The sequence below is a fragment of the Budorcas taxicolor genome, chromosome 5 (genome assembly GCF_023091745.1).
Source record: "Budorcas taxicolor isolate Tak-1 chromosome 5, Takin1.1, whole genome shotgun sequence".
Taxonomy (NCBI): domain Eukaryota; kingdom Metazoa; phylum Chordata; class Mammalia; order Artiodactyla; family Bovidae; genus Budorcas; species Budorcas taxicolor.
In genome coordinates, this window is record NC_068914.1 from 116333727 (window position 1) to 116354618 (window position 20892).

The 20892-nt window shown below is 41.5% G+C and overlaps 1 pseudogene; it reads left to right on the forward strand.

Moving 5' to 3' along the window:
* The first annotated feature begins 324 nt into the window (after positions 1-324).
* On the forward strand, positions 325-905 carry LOC128047861 (60S ribosomal protein L17-like; annotated as a pseudogene).
* Positions 906-20892: the final 19987 nt, after the last annotated feature.

The following is a 20892-nucleotide window of genomic DNA, read 5'->3' on the forward strand; positions in this document are numbered from 1 at the left end:
CTGCATTCAGATGCTTATATCTTTCCTTTTCTCCTTTGCTTTTCCCTTCTCTTTTTTCACAGCTATTTGTAAGGCCTCCCCACACAGCCATTTTGCTTTTTTTTGCATTTCTTTTCCATGGGGATGGTCTTGATCCCTGTCTCCTGTACAACGTCACGAACCTGCATTGATAGTTCATCAGGCACTCTATCTATCAGATCTAGTCCCTTAAATCTATTTCTCACTTCCACTGTATAATCATAAGGGATTTGATTTAGGTCATACCTGAATGGTCTAATGGTTTTCCCTACTTTCTTCAATTTAAGTCTGAATTTGGCTTTTTCCGGTAAGCGGCCTGAGGTAACTCCTAAAAATGGTGCGCTATTCACTTGACCCAGAAAACCCCACAAAATCATGCAAATCAAGAGGTTCAAATCTTCGTGTACACTTTAAGAACACTCGTGAAACCGCCCAGGCCATAAAGGGTATGCATATCCGAAAAGCCACCAAGTATCTGGAGGACGTCACGTTAAAGAAGCAGTGTGTGCCGTTCTGCCGCTACAACGGTGGAGTTGGCAGGTGTGCACAGGCCAAACAGTGGGGCTGGACTCAGGGTCGATGGCCCAAAAAGAGTGCTGAGTTTTTACTACACATGCTTAAAAATGCAGAGTAATGCTGAACTTAAGGGCTTAGATGTAGATTCTCTGGTCATTGAGCACATCCAGGTGAACAAAGCCCCCAAGATGCGGTGCAGGACTTGCAGAGCTCACGGTCGGATCCACCCCTACATGAGCTCTCCCTGCCGCATTGAGATGATCCTTACTGAAAAAGAACAGATTGTTCCTAGACCAGAAGAGGAGGCTGCACAGAAGAAAAAGATATCCCGGAAGAAACTGAAGAAACAAAAACTTATGGCCCAGGAATAAATGCCGCAAAAAATAAATGCAAATAAAAGTGAAAAAAAAAAAAAGTCTGAATTTGGCAGTAAGGAGTTCATGATCTGAGCCACAGTCAGCTCCCAGTCTTGTTTTTGCTGACTGTATAGAGCTTCTCCATCTTTGGCTGCAAAGAATATATATAATCAATCTGATTTCGGTGTTGACCATCTGGTGATGTCCATGTGTAGTCTTCTCTTGTGTTGTTGGAAGAGGGTGTTTGCTATGACCAGTGCATTCTCTTGGCAAAACTCTATTAGCCTTTGCCCTCTTTCATTCCGTATTCCAAGGCCAAATTTGCCTTTTACTCCAAGTGTTTCTTGACTTCCTACTTTTGCATTCCAGTCCCCTATAATGAAAAGGAGATCTTTTTTGGGTGTTAGTTCTAAAAGGTCTTGTAGGTCTTCATAGAACCGTTCAAGTTCAGCTTCTTCAGCGTTACTGGTTGGGGCATAGACTTGGATTACTGTGATATTGAATGGTTTGCCTTGGAAACGAACAGAGATCATTCTGTCATTTTTGAGATTGCATCCAAGTACCTCATTTCAGACTCTTTTGTTGACCATGATGGCTACTGCATTTCTTCTGAGGGATTCCTGCCCACAGTAATAGATATAATGGTCATCTGAGTTAAATTCACCCATTCCAGTCCATTTTAGTTTGCTGATTCCTAGAATGTCGATGTTCATTCTTGCCATCTCTTGTTTGACCACTTCCAATTTGCCTTGATTCATGGACCTGACATTCCAGGTTCCTATGCAATATTGCTCTTTACAGCATTGGACCTTGCTTCTATCACCAGTCTCATCCACAGCTGGGTATAGTTTTTGGTTTGGCTCCATCCCTTCATTCTTTCTGGAGTTATTTCTCCACTGATCTCCAGTAGTGTGTTGGGCACCTACTTACCTTGGGAGTTCCTCTTTCAGTTTCCTATCATTTTGCCTTTTCATACTGTTCATGGGGTTCTCAAGGCAAGAATACTGAAGTGGTTTGCCATTCCCTTCTCCAGTGGACCACATTCTGTCAGACCTCTCCACCATGACCTGCCCATCTTGGGTGGCCCTACAGGCACCCAAGTTTCATTGAGTTAGACCAGGCTGTGTTCCTAGTGTGATTAGATTGACTAGCTTTCTGTGATTGTGGTTTCAGTGTGTCTGTCCTCTTATGCCTTCTCGCAACACTTACCATCTTACTTGGGTTTCTCTTACCTTGGACTTGGGGTGTGTCTTCACGGCTGCTCCAGCAAAGCACGCTGCTGCTCCTTACCTTGGACAAGGGGTATCTCCTCACCGCCACCCCTCCTGACTTTAAATGTGGAGTGGCTCCTCTCTGCCCTCCTGCGCCCTCGCAGCCGCTGCTCCTTGGACGTGGGGTTGGAGGTTATTAATAAACTGGTTACTGCTATAAAAGCATGGTAATAAACTAGGCATTGCCTTCATGTAAGCTTCAACTTCTTTCTGGATCTACTTTAAAGCAGACCCTCCAATTGCCCCTCTTTGTTCAGTCACCCACCAGGTGATTGGATCCTGGAGAAGGAAAAGAGTTTTGGAGAGATGGAATAGAGAAAGGAGGGAATAGAAAAGCATATGAAAGATGTGTGTATGTGTTTGTGTACTTGCATTGTCAAGCATCAAGGAAGGAAGTTTTAATTTATTTTTATCTCCTCCATGTACAGATAGAAAATGTGGTGGGTGATGGAATCTTGTCTTACATCTCTTCCTTCTAACACCTCATGAAAAAGAGCAAATTTTAGGGTCACCTGGTCCCTGTCTAGGGATTTTTCAACTGTGTGCATGCATGCATTTAGATGCTTTGAGCATATAATTCAGGAAGACCTATGTCTCTACTCTAAAGCCTTTATTTATTTATTTGCACATTACATGTTTAATTCCAAGGTGCTTAAGGCATTTGCAAATATTAAATGAAGTGTTAATCCTCTCCCTGTCTCTATAAAGCAGTGAAAAAAGTCTTTTATTATAAAACATTATGAACTAGATCTTAAAAATAGACGTAACAGGAATAGGAATAGTCAAAAGGGATGAGAAAACAAAGAAGATGCAATAGGAAGAAAAGACCTCAATGAAAAATCTTCTGTAGTTCCAAACCAAGCAAGGCAGCCTGTGTCAAATTTTCCCTGCAGTTGGATCCCAAGTCAACTGTCCAGCATTCCATAAGTTGATTCTGTATGTTTGTTGCTAGTTTTGTTATTTATTATCTTAGCAGATAGAAAATTTCGAGTAAGGCACTTCCTTGCTTGAAAACTACATTTCCTTATCTGTAAAATGGGGATCACAGCGGCATTTACCTAAGATACTTATGGAGGAGAACCCTTGTGATGTGTGATCTTTATAGTCATCATCATTATCAACGTCTTCATTATCATCAGCATCGTCGTCATCATCTGTCATCATTAAACAAATCTCTCTCTTGGTCACTGCTGGTAAGGGGTGATTTTGCCTCAGCCAAAGCTGTGTGTGGAAATTTCCCATGGTAGGTTCATTGCAGAACTGCCCCCAATTTTCTACCCCTCCCTATTCTGCGTCCTTAACAGTGTGACTTGTCAGCTCCTCCCATCTCCCTTTCCTTACCTCCTGAATTTGGACTGGTTGTACAACTTGCTTTGGCTAACTGGATACAGAAGAAATGATACTGTTCCACTTTTGAGCTCAGACCTCAAGTGGCCTCGCATGCTTCTGTTTACTCTCTTGGAAACTTGCCTTGTTACCACGAGAACCAAACCTAGCATGCTAGATGAGGACACATGGTCCAGGAGTCCTCATTGCCCAGCTGACAATTGTCCTCTCTTGGTCAGTCCTCAGCAGCTTGCCAGATGACCACAGACACATGAATGAGGTGATGCCTGGCTCAGATTAGCAGAACCATCCATCTCACCTGTAAATTTGTGAGCAGTAAATCATCATTGTGGTTAAGCTAGTATGTTTCTAAGTTAGTATGTTTTCAGAATGGTGTGTTGTATAGCAACAGGTAACTGCTATAGCTCCCTTTTCAGGTTTACCCTTTGTTGATTTTGCCAGAATATTTCTTTTCTAACTTGTAAGGACTAAACCATTTTGTGAATTTATTTATTAATGGCTAACTCTGACTCCAGTCAATGAGGGGAAATAAATCAATCAAAGTTCTAGTCACCAAAGGCAACAATCCAGTTGAGTAGGTAAGCCTATAATGAATGGTGAAAATCGTCAAGACTATAAGAGAATTATCAATAAAAACGATATTCTGAGAAGAAAGAGGCAAATTCTAGTCTGAGGTTGGAGCAGAATGGGAGAACTGGGGGAAGTCACATAAAGAAATTCCTCCATTATCTCTTCAGTCATATCTGGCCTTCCGTCTTCACTTCTCCATCTGAATTCTGGACTAGTTGCAATAGGTTTCTGACTTGTTTTCTTTTTTTTAGTCTTGCCCCCACTTCAATCCATTCTTCTGTCAGATGATTTTCCCTGAAATGCAAATCTGGCTATATTATCCCCTTACTTTAAGTCTTTTGGTGGACATACATATGTCATCTGGAGAGGACGCTAACAAGGAGGAAGAAAGTGGGCTGAAGTCACTATTGGAAGAGCAGATTAGGGTGAGATGCTGACAACTCCTGAGTGAGCTGGAACCTGCATGCTAGCGCCTTCAGCATCTATTCCAGGCCAGATTATCTAAACATTGATGAGTGTCTCCACTCTGCCAAGACTTGGGCCTTTGGGCATGGAATTTGTCAGAGCAAAGAGAAAGAGAACAGCATACAGACATCCTAATGGAGATTTCCTAGGGCTATGATTTAAATTGGCTTTTGTTCCCTCAGCAAACTCTGAAGGACAGAGAGGCAAGAGTGGTCAGTAGTTACTGGTTGGGAAATAAGGAACGGATTTGCAAGGGATAGGCCACACCCAGTTAGTTGAGAGTAGGGAGCAACCAGAGCTTAAGTGCCAAAAATTTTAAATCCTGTGTAAGCTGGCTTTGTAAGCTTGCTAATAGAACTTGTGCAATGTCTGAGACAGAGGGTCAGTGAAGAAAAGGAGACATGTCAAGATAATTTTTTCAACAGTTTTTTTTTAAGTCCTCTTACCTTCTTTACCTTTCTGAACACTAAACTGAGTTTTCAACCACCCTGATTTGGGTGACAAAATAAACAGTGTTTATGGTAGAAGGGATTTAGGGGTTAAAAGTACAAATTTATTTAGATATTATATGTATCCGGATTTAAGTAATTGATTCACTATTTGCTTCCCATATAACCTCAGGCAAGTTACTTAATTTCCATGACAACTCAACCCCATCTAGTCCTTGTGGACGGCAGCCATAGGGGCAGGCAAAGCATAGACCTCCTGGCTGTACACGTTGCCTGGACTTTTCATCCTCTCATCTGAAAACGGGGACAATACTTTCCTCCTGGGGATCTTGGGAGAGTTAAGTAGGTTACTGTGCATAAGTTGCTTAGCTTGGAAGCTGACACAAAATAGGCATGCCATAACAATTGGTTATTAATATGGCTATGTGCCAGGGATTTTAGAGGATTATTGAATTTAAATCCCCATAACCATCCGATGAGGCAGAACTTTCCCAAATTACCATAGCTAGTAACTAAAATATTTTGGACTTAATTTAGGCAGTTTAACTCTGTAGCCTGTGCTGTTAACTAGTATACTTTAAATTACATGTGCATTTTTTTCTTCTCTCTCTCCTTCACTGTCTATTATCTAGTTATCTATCTATCATCAATTTATCTATCTTCATCACATCATCATCATATCCATTATTTGTCTACCATTCTCTATCAATCATCTTTCTACTGTCTACATACTCTATACACATATTTGCATACATATAGTTAGCCCAGTAATACAGAGAAGAAAACAAGAGGCTCAGAAAACTTAGCAGATCCCATATGACAGAGCTGACTTTCTAGTCTAAAATACCTGACTCCAAAACTTGTGCTGTTTTTTTAAAAACTAATTAAGATTATGAATAAAGTAGCCAGCAAGTCTTTTTCAGTACAGTCATTTAAAATTTTCCTGTGAAGAAAGGAAAAATACTAAAGTGTCAACTATCTCCCTCACCTATATGAGCTTCTAGCAAATAAGAAAGCAGATTTCAATAAGAGGTATTGGAGCTGACATTTTGGGGATAGAGAATATGTAGTTTTAGGAATCAGGATGGTACACGTAACACTCACACACCATCAAAGGCTTGGTAGCCTTCATGTCTGGCTGTATTGTTTGTCCAAGCAGAACCACAAGTACTACTGTTTTCAAGGCAACAAGCTAGCAGAGAGACAAGTGGCTCCCAGGTAAAGTGTGGCTTGCTCTGCACATTTGTATATAGAGACACCCTATAGCATGAATACAATTATCTCCAATAGCAGAAGAGAGGTGGCAGTGTACAGGGTCCAAAACAGCAGGTAATTCTCAAATAATAACTCTTGAGCTTGGGAACGCATGGAATTCACTGGGATAATTTTGCATCTGATTAACTTTCCTAATTAGGCTTCCCGTAAACCGGCATGGTTTAGCTGGTCTTTAGCACCTATGATTTTTAGCATCTATCCCAGACTATATAAATCTGTTTTCAGTTCAGTTCAGTTCAGTTCAGTCGCTCAGTCGTGTCCCACTCTTTGCGACCCCATGAATCGCAGCCCGCCAGGCCTCCCTGTTCATCACCATCTCCTGGAGTTCACTCAGACTCACATCCATCGAGTCCGTGATGCCATCCAGCCATCTCATCCTCTGTCGTCCCCTTCTCCTCCTGCCCCCAGTCCCTCCCAGCATCAGAGTTTTTTCCAATGAGTCAACTCTTCTCATGAGGTGGCCAAAGTACCGGAGTTTCAGCTTTAGCTTCATTCCTTCCAAAGAAATCCCAGGGCTGATCTCCTTCAGAATGGAGTGGATGGATCTCCTTGCAGTCCAAGGGACTCTCAAGAGTCTTCTCCAACACCACAGTTCAAAAGCATCAAATCTTCGGTGCTCAGCCTTCTTCACAGTCCACTCTCACATCCATACATGACCACAGGAAAAACTATAGCCTTGACTAGATGGACCTTAGTCGGCAAAGTAATGTCTCTGCTTTTGAATATGCTATCTAGGTTGGTCATAACTTTTCTTCCAAGGAGTAAGCATCTTTTAATTTCATGGCTATTCAGTTGTATCCAATAAACTGGGGAGATGACTGCTGGTTGGCACCCTTTCCCACCTTTATGTCAGTTGGTCCAATTCATTGCCTCCTGAAAGTCCCCCTCTTCAGTGCTACTCTCAGAAGATGACCTTATTCCAATCCCACCAAGAAAAGTGGAGATGTGTTGCCCTGATGCTTCTCAGCTTCCCTCACACTCATCTCTAAAAAAGAATAACTGAGCAAACTCATGTCAGAGCTTTCCTGGAAGCTCCCCACTCCAATTATTCTGTTTTGTTTTTTTCCAGTAAACTTTAGAAATACCTGGAAATGGCAATACATTTGAATCCAAAGTAAATCTCCTTCGATTGCCTCTCTTTGATCTCAAGTGACCCAAATTGCTCTGTGTTCAGTTATTTGGTTAAAAAATATGAGCCCTTGCCCAAGTTTACTCCTATCCTTCCTGCATACAGAAAGAAGTGCTCCTCTTTCCTTTCCAAATAAATCTTTGTCGTGTGTCTTGGATCCAGTTCCCTTCTAGGAGACAATGCTATTGCTTTCCCCCGCTCTTGACTTCCAGGCTCTTCTTTTCCACTGGCTTCTTCTGGTAACCTTCAAATGTACTCTGAGGTTTGTGCAAAATACATACAAAATTCAAACCAGAACAAAAGCCAAGACAAAACAAACTAAACATTTCCCAGAATTCAGCCTTCTCCTCAAGCTGCTCCCTGATTTATTTTTCTCTTCAATTACTATTATTACCTTTATCTTTCCCTCGTTATCCATCCTACAGCGGTCTTGTTCTTGCTCTGACTCTCTTTCCATTGAAAGCACACTTTGTAAGGAGACCAAAAAACTCCATCAAAACACTTACTGTTTTTTTGCAATGTCTCTCTTCTCCTACTGGCCTGTTCTTTGAAATCTAAGAGCCTTATCAATACTGTGTTCTAAAGAATTCCCTGGCTGTCCAGCGGTTAGGACTCCCCACTTCCACTCCAGGGTGCTCTGGTTAGAAAGCTAAGATCCCACAAGCCATGTGGTAAGGCCAACAAATAAAAAATTATTAAAAAAATACTGTGCTCTAGCGTCCATCAGAGGACCTAGCACATTGTAACTTCTTAGCTAACATTTATAGTAACCTGATAAGAAGAAAGACTACACTTGGTCTTAGCCAAAAGACAGGGAAGTGATGAACAAACTTGTCTAGAGTGAATGAGCTCAGCTCAATCCAATGGATCCTTTCCACTGTCAATCTAACAGTCTTCTAAGATGCCTTTGGTATTGCTGACTGGTCATCCTTCTTGAAATGCTCTCATACCTTGGATTCTAGAATGCATCTTTTTTTTTTTTTTCCTATTCTCACCTAAATCTGCTCCTAGAAGGAATGGGTCAGGTGTTGTTCATTCTTGTATCCCAGTGTCTTACACAGTGTCATAGTAAACTGAACAGGCTAGAGTGGGTGAATCATACTATGTATATAAGGATTTTCTGTACTCTGCTTTTATTCCAAGGAAGGCATTACCTAAATAGGTTTTTAATTCTCAGAAATCTCAGATCTCTCCAGTATGTGATAGCTTAAACTCTGCCTTATTTATATCCATGGATCATAAGACATTTACTGCTAATAAGTATGGAATACTCTGTTTGTATTTAACCTTTAAATTTTTTTTTGAAATAGGTAGCATAAAGAAGTTTTAAATCTAATTTCAACCAAGAAATCTAGTGGAAGGTCAAATGCACCTGATCTCTTTGCAAGAAAAAGCAATAAACGTGGCCAGCTCTACCTGTAAGATGAGTGGTTAATATGAAATTAAAAGCTAGACTTATGGCTCCAAGACTATGAAATTGATTGATTATAAAAACTGCCTCAATTCTTTACTTCCTCCTGTATGCTTGCCCTTTGCCATATGATTTTTCAGGGACACTCCTCTACCCCCTTAAATCTTGACTGGATTTATGACCATCTTTATCCAATTGAATGTGGTGGCAGGGACTATACTCCAATTTCCAGTTTCAGGCTAGGGCTCAAGAGGTCTGGCAGGTTTCTAGTTATCCTCTTAGAACTCCACTATCTCCATGTGAACAAAGCTGGGATGCTCCATTGAAGAAGGAGAGAGCAGGTAAGATAGACATGAATCACTCCCTGATGACTGGCCAGCTGACTACAGACATGAGTCAGCCTAGCCAAGATTAGCCAAGTTAGGGTCAACCCAGTCCAGCATCACTGCAAGGGACCCACAGGTCTATGAGCTAAATAAGTGATTGCCATTGCAAGATACTGTATTTTGGGATGGTTAGCATATCCAGACAAAGGAAAAGACTGAATCAAAAATGTCTGATTGGTGTGTCTGACTATCTTGATGATGCAATGACTGCTGTCTGACTGAGCTAACTGTTTATCTTAACTGATTAAAAAAATAGCTTTATTGAGATGTAATTTATATTCCATCGAACTCATCTAAACGTAGAATTTAATTTCTTTAGCATATCCAGAGTTGTGTGCTGTGCTGTGCTTAGTTGCTCAGTTGTGTCTGACTCTTTGCCACCTCATGGACTACAGCCCACCAGGCTCCTTTGTCCGTGGGGATTCTCCAGTTAAGAATACTGGAGCGAGTTGCCATGCCCTCCTCCAGGGGATCTTCCCAACCTAGGGATCGATCTCAGGTCTCCCACATTGCAGGCAGATTCTTTACTGTCTGAGCCACCAGGGAGCCCAAGAATACTGGAGTGGGTAGCCTATCCCCTCTCTAGGGGATCCTCCTGACCCAGGAAATGAACTGGAGTCTCCTATATTGCAGGAGAATTCTTTACACCTGAGCTACCAGGGAAGCCCTCCAAGTTGTGTAATCATCACCAGATCAATTTTAGGATATTTGTATAGCCCCTCAAAGAAATCCTGTACCTACTAGCAGTCATTCTCAAATTCCCATCATTCCTTCCCTTGAGCCCTAAGCAACCACTAATCTACTTCTATTTGCATAAATTTGCCTATTATGGAAATATAATAAAAATGAAACACGCATTATGCGATTTTTGGATTCTTTCACTTAGTGTGTTTTCAAGGAAAACATGGAAAGACCTTTCCGTGCTGTAGCTCCTGTCAGTACTTCATGTTGGTGTAAGGCAAAACCAATACAGTATTGTAAAGTAAAATAAAATAAAAAAATAATAATATTTCATTATATGAATATACTACATTTTATTTATCCATTCATCAGTTGATGGATATTTGGACTGTTTCTGCTATCATAATCAGTGCTGCTGTAACCGTTTGCACATAAATTCTGTATGGACATATGCTTCCTTTCTTTCTTTCCTTTAGTATTTACTTATTTAGCTCTTCTGGGTCCTAGTTGCAGTGCATGGGGTCTTCAATCTTCACTGTGGCATGTGGGATCTTTAGGTGTGGCATGCGAAGCTTTAGTTGTGGTATGTGGGATCTAGTTCCCTAACCAGGGATTGAACCCAGGCCCCTGCATTGGGAGCTTGGAATCTTAGCCACTGGACCACGAGGGAAGTCCCTGGATATATGCTTTCATTTCTTTTATGTATATAACTAGGAGTGGAGTGGTTTGGTCACATTGTGACCTGATGGTTAATCTTTTGAAGAACTGCCTGCCTATTTCCCATAGTAGCTGTGCCATTTTCCATGCCCACCAGTAGTGTATGAGGGCTCAAATTTCGCCACATGTTGTCAACACTAGTTATTATCTACCTTCTTATTATAACCATCCTAACGGGTATGAAGTGATATCTTATTGTGGTTTTAATTTGCAATTCCCTAATTGCTAATGGCGTTGAGACCTTTCCATGTGTTTATTGTGTCCATTTGTATACATTCCCTAGAGAGATGTCTATTCAGATCCTTTGCCCACTTTCAATTGTGTTGGTCTTTTTACTATCGAATTATATCTTAATTAATATTTTTCAAGTGAAAAGATAAAATTTCAGTTGAAATTCAGTTACCCAGTATCTTTCAGGATACCTTGAATTTGTTTTGTGGTTCCCAGTATGACTGACTGTTAGATACACTGGGGTATATTTCAAAAACAGAGCATTTTGGGTCTTATCTTTGGAAATTCCAATCGAGGAGGGATAAGGAAAGTTTAAGAATTTGTGTTTAAATCAAACTATGCAGGAGATACCACTAATCAGCCAAATTTAGAATCATATAAAATACATAAACATCGGTTTATGTATTCCTGGGAGAAGTAATGATGAGAAATAAGAAGACTACTTAGATATTTCAGGTTAATATCAGTTCAGTTCAGTTCAGTTCAGTCACTCAGTCGTGTCCGACTCTTTGTGACCCCACGAATCGCAGCACGCCAGGCCTCCTTGTCCATCACCATCTCCCGGAGTTCACTCAGACTTACGTCCATCGAGTCCGTGATGCCATCCAGCCATCTTATCCTCAGTTGTCCCCTTCTCCTCCTTCCTCCAAACCCTCCCAGCATCCGAGTCTTTCCCAATGAGTCAACTCTTTGCATGAGGTGGCCAAAGTACTGGAGCTTCAGCTTTCAGGGGCAAATGAAGACTTCCAAATCTCTCACTTGATATATTCTTTTCAACACATAGGAATGCTTAATAAATGCTGTGTTTGGATAGAAACAATGGGCAAAGGGTATACAAGGTTTAGCTGTAACACTTTATTAACTGCTTTTGAAAGGCATAGACTCTGTTTTCTGCCAAGTGTAACTCACAGGCCCCAGAAGATAAACAAGAACTCAAAGGAAAAACAAGGACTTATTGTCCCCTGCTATGTTCAATAGCAGTCGTCCAAATAGACCCCTAGCTGGGAGATGTGAAGGGGAGCAAAGGAAAGAAGGTATCGAGTAGTCTGTGGAGGAAACAGTAACACTAGATGGAACGCAATGGAATGTTCTTGAGTATATAAAGTCAAGGCACCCACTAAACATCATAGCTTCTACATTTCAGATGGAAATTCTGAGATGAAGGCTCTGTCAGAGTCCCTACAACCCTTGGTGGAGAGGAATTCCAACTTGTGGGCTGGGTACCATTACTTTCAAGCAATAAGCATGTTTATTATTTTCATTTTGCAAAACTTTTTTACAAAGATATTTGTAGCAAAGTTAATTATGTAGCCATTTCCTTCAAAAGCAGGCTTTAAATTTGTATATAAACTTTGGTTATAATCTGCTTAAACAAAAATAGAAAAAAACCCAAGAAAGTCTAAAAGGAAGTAGATCAAAAGTTTAACATTCTGTACATTCTCATTTCCCATAAATGAGAATAATTTTTTTTATGAGCAAATTTCTCTTTTGAGGTAGGTAATACTTTTAGATTTAAGTGCACAGAATGAAAAACCAGGCTACCTGGGTTTAAAGTCTGACTCTGCTACTTACTGTATATGTGCAACTGGGAGCATTAATACCTCAGATAGGAAACCACGCTGGCTGGGGAATCAGGAAAGACACTGAGCAGGAGTTTTCATCTGATACCTAAGGACCCAAAAAAAGCAATATGAAAAGCAGAGGAAGGAGTTGCCAGAAGAAAAGATGGCAGGTGCAAAGATCCAGGGGTGAGGAGGGGCTTTTCATGACTGGCATTTTCTACGAGAAGAAGCTGCAGTGAATGGAGAAGAAGGAGCATGGGAGGGTAACAATAACTCTTTATGGAAGGCAGGTGGGCTGTAGGAAGGAGTTTGAATTTTAGTTCAAGTGATCGCAAAGAGTTGGACACGACTGAGTGACTGAACTGAACTGAACTGAAATCTTCTTTTTTAAACTTTGTATTTTATATTGGGGTGTAACCAATTAACATAGTCTCCTAATCTTTATGATAAACATAATAGAAGGACAGTCTTTGTAGAAAATGGCCTGGCTGGGAATAAATCAGAGTGGGATAAGGCTGGAAATGGAGGATTAGTTAGAAAGCCACAGTGGGGAACTGAGTGAGAGATGGTGGGATAGGAGGCTGACAATGAGGATGGAGAAAATGAAAGGGTTTGAGACTCAAGGTTTTAATGGGCAACAAACTGGGGATAAAGGAAAAACAATTAAATGTCTCCTGGGACTTCCCTGATGGTCCAGTAGTTAGGGCTCCACACTTCCACTGCAGGGTGCACAGGTTCGATCCCTAGTTGGGGAATGGAAATCCTACAATCCCTGCTAAATACAGCCTGAGCAATAGGATGGGTGCCAGGACACTGACTGAGATGAGGAAAGATAGTGAAAGGATGGAGAACTTCAGGGAAAATCCAGGCTTCAGTTCTGAATGTGTCAGGCCTGAAATGCCTGTAGTTTTATGACATTGCATGTAAATATAATTTATCATTATTCTCCCAGGAAGAGAGTCTTGATTAGAGGCATAGTGAATTGGAAATTTCTTTCCAGCTCTTACATTTACCCTTTTAACTAGGAGAAAGCAATTGTATTAAATAATATCTAATTATTAGACCCTAGTCAGAATTCCCACATTCAATTAATAGAATGGGTTTTGGCAATGGAAAAGGTACTTCACTATGGCAAATATTGGAAGAGATGTACTCTCTGGGTTGTGCCCTGGGAAAGGAAATAAAACAATGACACACACATCACAGTCCTATAGGCAAGCCCTTGGCCAAGCTCTGAACTGGGGGCTTGGTTTCTTGTTGGCTGGATACTGTTGGGTTGGGTTTCCTTACCTGTGTAGTTGAGACAAGACACCATTGAGGGTTGTGATATGGATTACAGGATTTGATGTTCATCAAGTACACAGCTTGACATATAAATACTGGTTCCTTTTCCCCATTCTGGGCAGATTGCTTTGTTTAACAAAGCAAACTCTTGCACTTAAAAGCACTTCATATTTTCAAAGTGCTTACATGCACAGTCTTAGAGCCTAGTCTAATTTTCTCAGAAATCAGAATAAAATGAAAGCATTTTTTTCTCTTCAAAGTAAGAAGACTTGAGAACACAGTTAATTAAATGATCTGAATTGACTTCATTTAGTACAGAATTAAGGTCTCTCAGCATGGGCTGATATTCTTGACCATCACATTAGCCTTCACTGTCTCAGAATCTGATGATTCCTATACTTCACCACCCAGGCATCTGAATGGCCTTTCTGACCTATTGCAGTGAAATCTCCCTGTTTACTTCATCATTAATTAGTGACTGATCTCCCACTGTGGGTAGAACTTTGTGCAAAGGGTGTTAACATGCTCCCCACTCAGCCTGCATCTCATGGCAAGCTGGCTGCTGTCACCACCCCAAGACTCTGGCTCTGTTTTACCCTCTGCTGGATCCTCTCTGTCCTTCCTCCTAAACCGTCACGGCCAAAGTTGTTGGTCTCATCACTCATTCACTTGCCTTACTCCTTGCCTTAGTCCATGCTTGCTAAACTCTTCTTGCTCCAAAAACAGATTTCCCTCTTGGCCTCCTTCTCAGTCACTTGATTTTTTCCTTCTTAAAAAAAAATATTTATTTATTTGGCTGTACTGGGTCTTAGTTATGATGTGTGGGGGCTTCTCTCTAGCTGTGGAGCATGGGCTTATTTGCCCTATGGCATGTGGGATCTTAGTTCCCTGACCAGGGATGGAACCCGTGTCCCTTGCATTGGAAGGCAGATTCTTAACCACTAGACCACCAGGGAAGCCCCAATTTTCCTCTTAATTTGAGGAACTAGAAGCCAATCTATGAGTTTCCTCAACCACCTGTTTCCCCATTATATATTTATTGACTTATTATCCATTTAATCATTCATCCGGTCATTCACTTATTCTCAAATAATCATCCAATTATTCATTAACTTGCATCACTCCCTTCATCCTTTCTTTTCTGCTCATTCTCTTCCTTGAGAAGGAGACCAGCAGAGTCTTCAGAGTTATGATTATTGAAAGTGACAGGCAGATTGTTTGCAGCTGGTATTCTGGGTTGAGTTTTGTCATGGACTGAATGTTTGTGTTCCCTCAGAAATTGTATGTTAAAACTCTGTCTCCACAGTGGGATAGGATTAGGAGGTAGAGACTTTGACAGGTAAACAGGATTACACGAGGTTGAGGTCATGAAGGCGGAGTCCTCATGAATGCAATTTGTGCCCTTATAAGAATCACGAGAGAGTTTGTTTCTGCTCTCAGCTGTGTGAGGCCACAGCAATAAGTTGGCAGTCTGCAACCTGTAAGAGGGTTTTCACCAGAAGTCACCCATCCTGCCACCCTGATCTTGGACTTCCAACTTTCAGAGCTGTGAGAAGTAAACATCTTGCTTACCACCCCATTGATGACCTTTGCTGTAGCAGCACAAGCTGACATAGCAACAAATCCCCAAGGGCTGAGGCTCACTCCTTCAGTGACTTCACTCGCTCCTCCCCCCAACCCAACAAGTACGATCATTATGTGGAGTAGAGTTGATTAGGCCTCAATAATGGGGCCCCAGAAATCATCTTGTACACTCTGGCTCATCTCATAGATGAGAAGGTGGAGGCCAGCCCAGGAGGATGAGCTGGCAGTGAGAGCCAGTGAAAGGTACCTAATGCATGGGGTCAGGCATACAGGTATTAAATCTTCACTCTGCCAATTCCTAACTGTGTGTCCTTGGGCAAGTGATGTCTGCTCTCTGAGCCTCTTTTCTTATTTAGAAAAGGGATTACAGTACTCACCTTGAAGAGGTTTTGTGAAGATTCAAAATAGGGCGTATGAAGAGTCTAGCTCATTCGTTTACAAATAGTTCAGTTCAATTCAGTTTAGTTGCTAAGTCATTTCCGACTCTTTGTGACCCCATGAATTGCAGCACGCCAGGTCTCCCTGTCCATCACCAACTCCCTAGTTCACTCAAACTCACGTCCATCGAGTTGGTGATGCCATCCAGCCATCTCATCCTCTGTCGTCCCCTTCTCCTCCTGCCCCCAATCCCTCCCAGCATCAGAGTCTTTTCCAATGAGTCAACTCTTCGCATGAGGTAGCCAAAGTGCTGGAGTTTCAGCTTTAGCATCATTCCCTCTAAAGAAATCCCAGGGCTGATCTCCTTCAAAATGGACTGGTTGAGTCTCCTTGCAGTCCAAGGAACTCTCAAGAGTCTTCTCCCACACCACAGTTCAAAAGCATCAATTCTTCGGCACTCAGCCTTCTTCACAGTCCAACTCTCACATCCATACATGACTAGTGGAAAAACCATAGCCTTGACTAGACGGACCTTTGTTGGCAGAGTAATGTCTCTGCTTTTCAATATGCTGTCTTAGGTTGGTCATAACTTTTCTTCCAAGGACTAAGCGTCTTTTAATTTCATGGCTGCAGTCACCATCTGCAGTGATTTTGGAGCCCCCCAAAATAAAGTCTGTCATTGTTTCCCCATCTATTTGCCATGAGGTGATGGGACTGAATGTCATGATCTTAGGGTGGTGTCATCTGCATATCTGAGGTTATTGATATTTCTCCCAGCAATCTTGATTCCAGCTTGTGCTTCTTCCAGCATTTCTCATGATGTACTCTGCATAGAAATTAAATAAGCAGGGTGACAATATACAGCCTTGACGGACTCCTTTTCCTATTTGGAACCGGTCTGTTGTTCCATGTTCAGTTCGAACTATTGCTTCCTGACCTGCAGATAGGTTTCTCAAGAGGCAGGTCAGGTGTCTGGTATTCCCATCTCTTCCAGAATTTTCCACAGTTTATTGTGAACCACACAGTCAAAGGCCTTGGCATAGTCAATAAAGCAGAAATAGATGTTTTTCTGGAACTCTCGCTTTTTCCATGATCCAGCGGATGTTGGCAATTTGATCTCTGGTTCCTTTGCCGTTTCTAAAGCCAGCTTGAACATCTGGAAGTTCACAGTTCACATATTGCTGAAGCCTGGCTTGGAGAATTTTGAGCATGATTTTACTAGCATGTGAGTTGAGTGCAATTGTGCGGTAGTTTGAGCATTCTTTGACATTGCCTTTCTTTGGGATTGGAATGAAAACGGACTTTTTCCAGTCCTGTGGCCACTGCAGAGTTTTCCAAATTTGCTGGCATATTGAGTGCAGCACTTTCACAGCATCATCTTTCAGTCACTCAATAAATGATGGCTATTATTAGCTGAGACCCAAACCCAGGAACACCAGTTCTTAGCCAAGCCCTTTTCTATTATCCAGGGCTGACCCATCCTTCTTGTACCTCCCTTTCAGAGTTAATCTAACCTTTCTTTGTGGCTCTTGGAGTTTTCCTTTAGAGTCATTTGGGGCAGTCCTTTCCTTCTGTCTTGTATTATAGGTATCTCTGTACCTCTGTATCTTCTCTCCTAGGTTGCATAGCATAAGGGCAGAGTGGTGTCTAATGTATTTCTGTCTCTTTAGTGCAGTAATCTTCAAATTCTAAAGAGGGAGGATCACACATCACCAGGGAGGCTTGTCAAAAATGCAAATTATGCAGTCCAACCTCCAAAGGTTTGGTTTCAATCAGACTGGCCCATGAATACGGAGTTTTAACAAATAACCTGTGTCATTCTAATGCAAGCAGATCACAGTGCTCTGGGAATTACAGCTCATCAGCTTCTTTTAGTGTTTGGCAGGTAGTAGGTGCTCCAGAATCATTAAGCGAATTTAATGAAGATGCACCATATTAACCATCTATTGCTACATAACAAACCGCCACTAAACAGCAATGGTTTGTTATTTTTTACAATCCTGTGGGTTGGCACTCTGGATTGTGCTGCTGGGCCCACCTGGGTCCCTCATGAAGCTGCATTCAGCTGGAGCAGCTGGGATTAAGCCAACTGGCCAGCTGAGCCTCTTTCTCCATGGTGCCTTCCATCCTCAAAGAGGCTAAACCAAGCTTCCTCACGTGGTGGCAGCAGCATTCCAAAAGAATTAGCCTCACTGCAGAAGCATTCATCAAGTCTCTGTCTGCGTTACATTTGCTGACATATTATTGGCCAAAGCAAGTCACATGACCAGAGTCAATGTGGGAAGGGCATGCAAGGTTCTGGCTGCTGGGAGCTACAGTTTATTGGTAGGGTTGCCAAATAAAATACAGGACAATCAGTCATATTTGAATTTCAGATAGGTAAAGAAATTATATATATATATAGTATAAGTGGATTCCGTGCAATATTTGGGAAACACACTAAAATTTTTTCTTTGAAATGGCAACCCACTCCAGTATTCTTGACTGGAAGATTCCAGGGACAGAGGAGACTGATGGGCTATATAGTCCATGGGGTCAGAGAGTCGGGCATGATTGAGCAACTGAGCACATGTCCTATGCACTGTTTGGGACATACTTACACTAAAATGCTATTTTTTGTTTACCTAAAATTAAAGTGTAACCCGTCACCCAATATTTTTATTGGCTAAATCTGGCATCTCTACATTGGAGACCATTAATGTAAGAATATATCACCTGCACTATTGTCTTTTATAACTTTTGCAATAAAATTGCTGCTTTGGGTTTTTCTGCCTCAGATACCTCTAAATTTTTATTTAAAGGTAAAAAAAATACCTTTATTTTTTTGCTATTCCCAGGTACTAAGAGCTGCTTGATGTGTTTTTGGATTTTCTGAGGAGCTGTTTCCATTTAGCTCTGTTCTCATGTGTGGAATCTTCCCTGTTGAATACCTTCTCTTCTGGATCAGGTTTGTTTCTGGAGTCACTCATCTCCATTTTTCCTGAAACAGTTATCCCCTGCTGGGCCCAGGCTTCCTTCTGGACACAGGCTCTTCATCTTTTTTGCATCGTGGATTCCTTGGTAGTCTGGCGAGGCTGATGGGCTCCCCTCAAAGTAATGCTTTTAAATACATAAAGTAAAACACAAGGGAGTACTAAGGAATTACATTGAAATTCAGCTATCAAAATACTGATAAAACAAATAAGCATCATAATGATGCTATGTACTTAATGATGTTATGTACTTCTTTATTAACATATTACATTTTAAGACCTAGAAGTCCGTCTCCTCCAATGTAGTAGGTAAACATCAATAATATTTCAAGATACCTGCAACAACTCTAATATGATACAGAAATTCCTTGATTCTTTGGGTGATAGTTCAGTTCAGTCACTCAGTCGTGCCTGACTCTGCAACTCCATGAACTGCAGCATGCCAGGCCTCCCTGTCCATCATCAATTCCCAGAGTCCATCCAAACCCATGTCCATTGTGTCAGTGATGCCATCCAACCATCTCATCCTCTGTCATCCCCTTCTCCTCCTGCCCTCAATCTTTCCCAGCATCAGGGTCTTTCCCAATGAGTCAGCTCTTCACATCAGGTGGCCAAGGTATTGGAGTTTCAGCTTCAACATCAGTCCTTCCAATGAACATCCAGGACTGATCTCCTTTAGGATGGACTGGCTGGATCTCCTTGCAGTCCAAGGGACTCTCAAGAGTCTTCTCCAACACCACAGTTCAAAAGCATCAATTCTTTGGCGCTTAGCTTTCTTTGTAGTCCAACTCTTACATCCATACATGACCACTGGAAAAACCATAGCCTTGACTAGATGGACCTTTGTTGGCAATATGCTGTCTAGGTTGGTCATAACTTTCCTTCCAAGGAGCAAGCATCTTTTAATTTTATGGCTGCAATCAACATCTGCAGTGATTTTGGAGCCAAGAAAAATAAAATCAGCCACTGTTTTCCCATCTATTTGCCATGAAGTGATGGGACCAGATGCCATGATCTTTGTTTTCTGAATGTTGAGCTTTAAGCCAACTTTTTCACTCTCCTCTTTCACTTTCATCAAGAGGCTTTTTAGTTCCTCTTCACTTTCTGCCATAAGGGTGGTGCCATCTGCATATCTGAGGTTATTGATATTTCTCCCAGCAGTCTTGATTCCAGCTTGTGCTTCTTCCAGCCCAGCGTTTCTCATGATGTACTCTGCATAGAAGTTAAATAAGCAGGGTGACAATATACAGCCTTGATGGACTCCTTTTCCTATTTGGAACCAGTCTGTTGTTCCATGTCCAGTTCTAACTGTTGCTTCCTGACCTGCATACAGATTTCTCAAGAGGCAGGTCAGGTGGTCTGGTATTCCCATCTCTTTCAGAATTTTCCACAGTTTATTGTGATCCACACAGTCAAAGGCTTTGGCATAGTCAATAAAGCAGAAATAGATGTTTTTCTGGAATCCTCTTGCTTTTTCCATGATCCAGCGGATATTGGCAATTTGATCTCTAGTTCCCCTGCCTTTTCTAAAACCAGCTTAAACATCAGGAAGTTCATGGTTCACGTATTGCTGAAGCCTGGCTTGGAGAACTTTGAGCATTACTTTACTAGCATGTGAGATGAGTGCAATTGTGTGGTAGTTTGAGCATTCTTTGGGATTGGAATGAAAACTGACCTTTTCCAGTCGTGTGGCCACTGCTGAGTTTTCCAAATTTGCTGGCATATTGAGTGCAGCACTTTGACAGCATCATCTTTCAGGATTTGAAACAGCTCAACTGGAATTCCATCACCTCCTCTAGCTTTGTTCAGAGTGATGCTTCCTAAGGCCCACTTGACTTCACATTCCAGGATATCTGGTTCTAGGTGAGTGATCACAGCATCGTGATTATCTGGGTCCTGAAGATCTTTTTTGTAAAGTTCTTCTGTGTATTCTCACCACCTCTTCTTAATATCTTCTGCTTCTGTTAGGTTCCTACCATTTCTGTCCTTCATTGAGCCCATCTTTGCATGAAACATTTCCTTGGTATCTCTAATTTTCTTGAAGAGATCTCTAGTCTTTCCTATTCTGTTGTTTTCCTCTATTTCTTTGCATTGATCACTGAGGAAGGCTTTTTTTAATCTGTCCTTGCTATTCTTTGGAACTCTGCATTCAAATGGGTATATCTTTCCTTTTCTCCTTTGCTGTTCACTTCCCTTCTTTTCACAGCTATTTGTAAGGCCTCCCCAGGCAGCCATTTTGCTTTTTTGCATTTCTTTTTCTTGGGGATGGTCTGGATCCCTGTCTCCTGTA